This window comes from Palaemon carinicauda, chromosome 35 (assembly GCF_036898095.1).
Source record: "Palaemon carinicauda isolate YSFRI2023 chromosome 35, ASM3689809v2, whole genome shotgun sequence".
NCBI classification, from domain to species: Eukaryota; Metazoa; Arthropoda; class Malacostraca; order Decapoda; family Palaemonidae; genus Palaemon; species Palaemon carinicauda.
Window position 1 is genome coordinate 57,673,636 of NC_090759.1, and position 9,591 is coordinate 57,683,226.

The window sequence follows — 9,591 nt, forward strand, 5'->3', positions numbered from 1 at the left end:
TCTGTTCCTCTTGTTTTTTTGTTTTTTTTTTTGAAGTTTTTATTGTTTATATATGAAAGATCTACTTTAATGTTGTCACAGTTTTTAGAATATTTTATTTTGATTGTTCATTACTTATCTTGTAGTTTATTTCTTTGTTTCCGTTCCTTATTGGGCTATTTTTCCATGCTGGAGCCCTTAGGCTTATAGCATGTTGCTTTTCCAACTAGGGTTGTAGCTTAGCTTGTAATAATAATAATAATGATAACAATAATAATAATAATAATAATAATTATGATAATGATAATATTAAGGATGATCTTAATTTGAAGCTGAGCGATTTTGATCATATTATAGACTAACAGAGTATATATATGTGTATATATATATATATATATATATATATATATATATATATATATAACAAATGCGGCTATTTCTAGTCCACTGCAGGACAAAAGCCTCAGACATGTCCTTATTTGTCTGGTGTTTAGCTAGTTTTCATCAACATTGGCTACATAGGATTGGTGATGGGAGACTGAAGTATGATGGCTCACAGCAAACCAACCTAGTATGGGTGGCCCAGACAAAATCAGCGATATCGCTTCAAGGCATCCCCACTCAGAAAAGGTATAAGTATATATATATATATATATATATATATATATATATATATATATATATATACAGTATATGTATATATATTATACGAATATATTATATAGATACACAGTATATATATATATATATATATATATATATATATATATAAAAATATATATAAATATATATATATATATATATATATATATATATATATATATATATAAATATATATATATAAATATATATATATATATTTAAATATATGTATAAATATATATATATATATATATATATATATATATATATATATATATATATATATATATATACACACATACATATAAATTTATGTGGGCTTGATTTACATATATGCGCAATTGTTAAATCTTCCATCAAAATGGTATAACATATTAATGAAAATATTACCTACTGCGAATATCATTATAATTAATATTTCCTCATTTTTTTCCAGTTCCCTTTGTGATGTTTGTGTTTGATCTGCATTGATTTGAATAATGTTTTGGCGTTATCACCTTTACTGACATTTACTGGCTGTCTCTATGACAAGTGGGGAATTACGACACGTGCTTTATAGATTTCATAACATATTCTCTCTCTCTCTCTCTCTCTCTCTCTCTCTCTCTCTCTCTCTCTCTCTCTCTCTCTCTCTCTCTCTCTCTCTCTCTCTCAATTAATTCTCATATGCATATGTATAATATATATATAATATATATATATATATATATATAATATATATATATATATATATATATATATATATATATATAGACACATATATATGTATATATATATTAAATAAATATATATATATATATATATATATATATATATATATATATATATATATATATATGTGTGTGTGTGTGTGTGTGTGTGTGTATGTATGTGTGCGTGTATACTGTATATATACCGTACACATATAAAGGCTTTTGCATTAGATGAAAAATGAGATAATTTCATCCTTTTCTGATTTTGCAGTTAGTAATTAAATCGATCCGTTTCTCACGAATGTGAATATATTCACGTGTCTTTGTTACACCTCTTCAAATATCACGCTTTGTTGCTGTTATGCCATCCCAGAGTTCGTGTTTTACGTGTCTGCAGTAAACACGTGCATAAACTTCATCCTTATCGTATTATTACATCCGCCAACGAAGTTGGAAGGAGGTTATGTTTTACCCCCTGTTTATGTTTGTGTCTGTGTGTGTGTGTTTGTGAACAGTTTCCTGTCCACAATTTTAATCGTTGAGTAATGAAACTTGCAGGGATTAACTTTTATGTAAAAAGCTGGAAATTATTAAATTTTGGAAGGTCAAGGTCAAGGTCACGGTCAAGCAAAATGTCTAATTCACGTAATCGGCCATAATTTTGGACATCATTGTCACAGAGACTTCAAACTTGGTTGATATATGAGCGTATGAAAATCCATGCCAATTAATACATGTCAAGGTCGAGCAAAAGGTTGTGAAATAATTTGCCGCAGCGGAGGTCTGCGCTCCACTGAGCTCCCCTCTAGTTTTTATTATAGGAAAGTCCTAATAAACTCAAAACTGATGACCGGAAGGATCGAGTTATGAAACGTAGGATCTTCCTTGTGTCAGTCATAAAACACATTAGCAAAATATTCTGGGATTCTGTAATGAAACTTGTCTTATTATAAAGTTCGTGTTTTTTTTTTTTTTTTTTTTTTTGTCAATTAGGAATACCTTTATTCTTTTCAGTAACTTTTACCCCCAAGAATATTTTTCAGCTATTTTTTAGTACAGAATTAGCAAACGAAAAAAAATCTCCTGCTTAATTTTTTTTTCTTTCTTTTTTTTAACATTAAAGAATTATTTTACGCAAGAATGTCACTCCAAGCATTACTTTTTTTTTTTTTTTTTTTTTTTTTTTTTTTTTTTGCTTTGTGATAGAGACTTCTTTTTGCGCATAAATATATTCTAACCCATTTCTTAATAGATTTATTTTACGTAAATATGTCACTCCGAGCTTATTTTTTTTCTAGGATGTTTTTAAATTGAGAATTATTTTACACAAAACATCACCTCAAGCATTATTTTTTTTTTTTAAGCCTTTTTTAATAAATTATTATTTTGCGTAATTCGTCACCCCAAAACATATTTTGTTCTAGCAGTTCTAGAGAATGATTTTACGCAAATATGACTCAGCATAATTTTTTTTAGTGTTATTTTAATAAAATTATTTTAAGCATATATGTCATTTATAAGATTAAATCATGACATGCAGTCCACACACATGCTTATAATAGTCCTCAACAACACGTCAATCCCCCATTTAAGAATGCTGAGGTAATATCTCACATCTCTGGCGATTTCGTACTTCTTCATTATTATTATTATCAGCTAAGCTACAACCTTAATCGGAAAAGCAAGGTGCTATAAGCCCAAGGGCTCCAAAAGGGAAAAATAAACTATTGAAGAAAGGAAATAAGGGAATAAAAAACTACAAGTGATGTAGTAAACAATCTAAATGAAATATACCAAGAACAGTAACAACATTAGATTAGACCTTTCATATATAAACTATAAAAAATAAAAAAGAGAGAAATAACATGGAATAGTGTACCCGAGTGTACCCTCAAGCAAGAGAACTCTAACCCAAGACAGGTGAAGGCCATGGTACAGAGGCTATGGCACTACCCAAGACTACTGTAGAGAACAATGGTTTGATTTAGAAGTGTTCTTTTTCGTAGAAGAACTGCTTACCATAGCTAAAGAGTCTCTTTTATCCTTACCAAGAGGAAAGTAGCCACTGGACAATTACAATACAGTAGTTAACCCCTTTGGTGAAGAATAATTGTTTGGTAATCTCAGTATTGTCAGGTGTATGAGGAAAGAGGAGAATGTGTTAAAAATAGGCCAGACTATTCGGTGTATATGTAGGCAAAAGGAAAATGAACCGTAACCTGAGAGAAGGATCCAATATAGTACAGTCAGGCAAGTCAAAGGATCCAAAAACTCTCTAGCGGTAGTATCTCAATGGTTGACTGGTGCCTTGGCCAATATACTACCTACTATTTACCCCCAAAACCACGTGAATAAGGATCCAATGTAGTACTCTCTGGCCAGTCAAAGACCCCAAACTCTCTAGCGGTAGTATCTCAACGGTTGGCTGGTACCTTGGCCAATATACTACCTACTATTTACCCCCAAAATCACGTGAATAGTTTTCTTTATAAAACTGACCCTTAAAGAAAAACAATGGCTCAGCATTTACTTCTGAGAATTACTCTGGGAATTACCGAGAATTGCATTAGCCCTGAGTCACTGGTCGTTTATGAGTAATGGACGGTGTTGGTGTTTTCCTTCGCGATCAAATCAATCATTTTGATTGACTTGCGATTTGCGCCGCTGTGTTCTGCAAGGCTCCGGCACGCTTTCTCTCTCTCTCTCTCTCTCTCTCTCTCTCTCTCTCTCTCTTCTCTCTCTCTCTCTCTCTCTCTCTCTCTCTCTCTCTTCTCTTATTTTAGGTTTTGTTATGTGTAAAATATTGCTTTTTATCTTTTATTTTGTTTATGTTTTTATGTTTTCTCTTCGAGCCTCTTTTTTGTTTAATCTCATTTTTTATCTTTTTATATTATGTTTTCTTTTTCTGTTTCTTGTTTATGTTTTGAATTTATTTTCTTTTGTTTATTCTAAGTTTTTCATATTTTTATTTATTTTTTTTTTGTTTCATTTCATGTTTTTAATTTATGATTTCTTTAGATATTGTAAGGTTCACTTGATTCGAATCTTCTCTCTCTCTCTCTCTCTCTTCTCTCTCTCTCTCTCTCTCTCTCTCTCTCTCTCTCTCTCTCTTATTAATTGGTAGCAATTACATGTATAATATATATATATATATATATATACACATATATATACACATATATATATAAATACACATATATATATATATGTAATTAATTTGTAGCAATTACATATATATATATATATATATACATATATATATACATATATATATAAATACATATATATATATATATATATATATAACGACGATTGTTAGTGATATATAATCATCATAAATAACCACGTGTTTTTTTTTTTAAATCTTATTAGATTTCATGAATTTCATTGATATGAATTTCTCATTCCCAATTTCAATAAATTATATAATAGAAATTTAGTAGTAATAAAGCTAACCTCATAGTTACTTCAGGGGGTGCACTGTATGCATTATTTAATGATTCTTTGGCGACACCTACTTTCAAGCCATCTACTTTACCCATTTCTCTCAACATACATTCTATTCACTTAAAATTTTTACATCATAGTTTCTCTATTTACACTTAAGTGCTTAAATGGCTCCATGGTCCCAACACCATGTCATATGACACAATTCATCCATGAATATGTGTCATCTAGGCAGAGTGGAAAAAGGCTCACTGAATTATCTTGAATTCCCAATGAGGATTTAGTCGTTTCTGTGTTTGTGGAGCAAAGAAGTTTGTTTGTTGATTCATGAAGCAAAGAAGTTTTTTTTTTTTGTGTGTGTGGAGCAAAGAAGTCTGTTTGCTTTTTTTGGAGCAAAGTTTATTATTTCTTTTGTGTGTAACAAAGAAGTTTTTTTGATTGTTTGTGGAGCAAGGAAGTTTGTTTGTTTGTGGAGCAAGGAAGTTTGTTTGTTTGTGGAGCAAGGAAGTTTGTTTGTTTGTGGAACAAAGACGTTTGTTGGTTTTTTGTGGAGCAAAGAATTTTTTTTTTTTTTTTTTTTTTTTTTTTTTTTTTTTGACCAAAGAAGTTTCTTTGTTTGTTTATGGAGCAAAGAAGTTTATTGTTTTTTTGTGGACCAAAGAAGTTTATTGTTTTTTTTTTGTGTGTGTGTAACAAAGAAGTTTGTTTGCTTGTTTGTGGAGCAAAAAAAAATTTGTTGGAGCAAAGTTTTTTTTTGTTTTATTGTGGAAAAAAAAAATATTTTCTTTGGTTTTGGAGTAAAGAAGTTTCTTGTTAGGTTGTGGAGCAAAGAAGTTTGTTTGTTTCGTTTTGTGAGGCAACCATGTTCTTTCGTTTGTGGTTCAAAGTTTTATTTGTTCGTAACTAGGCCTATATATAATCAACATTTATATTTGCAACCCTAAACCTAATTAATAGTTTATTAAGTAATTATTACTAGCATAAGCATAAATAACTTGTACTTTTTCAATTTTGAGTTTAATTAATAATTTATTAAATAATTATTACTAGGCCTAAGCATAAATAACATTTACTTTTGCAATTTTGAATTTAATTAACAATTTATCAAGTACTCATCACTAGGCCTAAATATAAATATTTACTTATGCAATTTTTAGTTTAATTAACAATAAATATTGATTACTAGGGCTAAGCATAACATTTATATATGCAATATTGAGTTTAATTATCTATTTATTAAGTAATTATTACTAGGCCTAAGCATAATAACATTTACTGTTGCAATTTGGAGTTTAATTAACAATTGATCAAGTACTCTTCACTAGGCCTAAGCCTAACATTTATATATACAATCTTGAGTTTAATTCCCAATTTATTTATTAATTATTACTAGGCCTAAGCATAAATAACATTTACTTTTGCAATCTTGAGTTTAATTAACAATTGATCAAGTACTCGTCACTAGGCCTAAGCATAACATTTACATTTGCAATCTTGTGCCTAATTCACAATTTATTAATTAATTATTACTAGGCCTAAGCATAAATAACATTTACTTTTTCAATCTTGAGTTTAATTAACAATTTATCAAGTACTCGTCACTAGGCCTAAGCCTAACATTTATATTGGCAATCTTGAGCCTAATTAACAATTTGTTAAGTACACGTCACTAGGCCTAAGCGTAAATAACATTTACTTTTTCAATCTTGAGTTTAATTATCAATTTATCAAGTACTCGTCACTAGGCCTAAGCCTAACATTAATATTTGCAATCTTGAACCTAATTAACAATTTATTTATTAATTATTACTTGGCCTAAGCATAAATAACATTTAATTTTGCAATCTTGAGTTTTATTAACAATTTATCAGGTACTCGTCACTAGGCCTAAGCATAACATTTATATTGGCAATCTTGAGCCTAATTAACAATGTATTTGCTGTTAGATATGACACAGCCTAGAACCCTTGTTTGCTTTGCATCTGCGTGTTTGCACAACTCTCGCGTGTTTGCATAGCCGGGCGATTATTCATTGGAATTGCAAATTCGGGTGTAGCTGTAGTTGGGGCGGGCGGATAAACCCGAACACTACCGCCAGACACGTGAAATGTAATGTCGTGGTTTTTATTTTATTTTATTGTTATTATTATTTTTATTTTTCTTATAATAACTATCTGGCCAATATGCCTTTCTGTTGGAGTCATTAGCGTGGCTTTGTTTCGGCTTGTGTGTGTGTGTGTGTGTACATATACAGTATATATATATATATATATATATATATATATATTCTATATAATATAAAATTACTGAAATTATATATACATCTTCAAGAGAGCATATATATATATATATATATATAGTATATATGTATATATATAATATAAAATTACTGAAATTATATATATATATACATCTTCAAAAGAGCATGTATATATATATATATATATATATATATATGGCGGTTTGCACTTTTAAAGATGTATATTTAGTTTTAATTTTTTTTATTTTAATATTTTATTTTTTTATTTTTCATTTACTGTATTTTTAAATTTTAATTATCATTATTTTAATCATTATTATTATTATTATTATTATTATTATTATTATTATTATTATTTGATTCTGCTGGATATATATTCCTTTTTTTTGCTTAGGAAGCTGATAGACAATAAACCACATATTATAATGCGTATTTATTTACTCGACAAGGAAATATCACCTCAGATTAGGCCATACTGCGTGGCATTTTCGCCTCAGTACTCAGCTCCCACATAACCTTTGACCTTTCTTCCCATGGGCTCGACCTCACGCATATAAAACTGGGATTATTGGCAATGTTATTTTTGTCTTGCCTGCCATTACTGGCATTCGTTAGTTATTATTATTTTTCTTATTTATTACTTCATTCAGTTTGCACTTTTAAAGATGTATACTTGGTATTTTTTTTTTCATTTTAATAATTTTTTTCAAATTTTTCACTTACTGTATTTTCAGATTTTAATTATCATTATTTATATCATTATTACAATTATTATTATTATTATTGTTTTTGTTGTAATTATTTTCGTTTTGATTATTATTATTTTAATTATTTTAACTCTAAGTTATTATTATTATTATTATTATACATATAACTGTTCATAATTCTAACCATCCTTTATATTCAGATCTTCCCGGACATTTTCATCCTGTTCGTAATACTAGATATATAGTTAATTCTAATAGTCATGCTTTTTCTATCATAGGGCTTAATACTACACTGTATTCTAGAAGTTTTAGTCCAGCTGTGACCAAATTGTGGAATGAGCTTCTCAATCTGGTAGTTGAATCGGTAAAACGTAAGAAAAAATTCTCTCACAGACGCATATATATAAATAAATAAATAAATATATATATATATATATATATATGTATGTATGTATATATATATATATATATATGTATGTATGTATATATATATATATATATATACACACACAAATTTTCATATACATGAAGTACATATATAAACATATGCATTGCGTTTGTGTTATTGTGTAAAAAACCCTCTCTCTCTCTCTCTCTCTCTCTCTCTCTCTCTCTCTCAAATGTAGGCCATTATGTGAAATTAGGCTTTTTGGCTTATCTTAATGGCCGGAAAAAAATTAACTCCATCTTGCTCGTGAGCGTAATGAGAATAATGTGTTATTTTCGGTTGTTTTAATCTATTGCAAACGTTTTTAACTGGAATTGCTGGAATTTTTTAACTGGAATTGCTGGAAGTTTTAAATGTAATTCATGGACTTTTTAGACCTAATTAAGGGAATTTTTAATTGTTATTAATGGAATTTTTAACTGTAATTACTGGAATTTTTAACTGTTATTACTGAAATTTTTAACTGTAATTAAGGAATTTTTAGCTTAAAAAATTTTAATTTTTAATTGTAATTAATTTAATTTTCAACTGTGATTAATGGAATTTTCAACTGTAATCACTGAAATTTTTAACTGTAATTCATGGACTTTTTACTCTTAATTGATGGAATTTTTAACTGTAATTAATGGAATTTTTAATTGTAATTAAGGACTTTTTTAGCTCTAAAAATGAATTTTCAACTGTAATTAACGGAATTTTCAACTTTAATTAATGGAATTTTTTAACTGTAATTAATGGAATTTTTAACTGTAATTATGGATTTTTTAGCTTGAAAAATTTAATTTTTATCTCTGAAAATCGAATTTTTAACTGTAATTAATGTTAATTTTCAACTGTGATTAATGGAATTTTTAACTGTAGTTAATAAAATTTTGATTGTAATTGATAGAATTTTTTAACTAATTAATGGAATTTTTAACTGTTATTAATGGAATTTTTCATTGTAATTAAGGAATTTTTAGCTCTAAAAATGGAATTTACAACTAATTAATGGAATTTTCAACTGTACTTGATGGAATTTTTAACTGTAATTAATAGAATTGAAAATTCTCTCTCTCTCCTCTCTCTCTCTCCTCTCCTCTCTCTCTCTCTCTCTCTCTCTGTCACATATCAATGACCATTGATGTTATGATGCCAGATAATTATCAGTATATGTTCTTCCTGTTCTTAGTATTCGCTCTTTTCCTATTTTTCTTCCTTCTTTCTTTTTTATTCATATTTTTCGTTCTCTTCCCTTTCTTCCTGTTCCTCTGCATCGTCTTCAGTTTCCTCTTCTTTCTCTTCTTATTCTTTTTCCTGTTCATCTTCTTCCCGTTCGTCTTCTTTGTCTTCCTTTCTTTCCTTTTCTCTTATTATTCTTCCTTTTTCTGTTCTTCCCGTTCCTCTTCTTCGTCTTCACTCCCCCCCCCTTTTCTA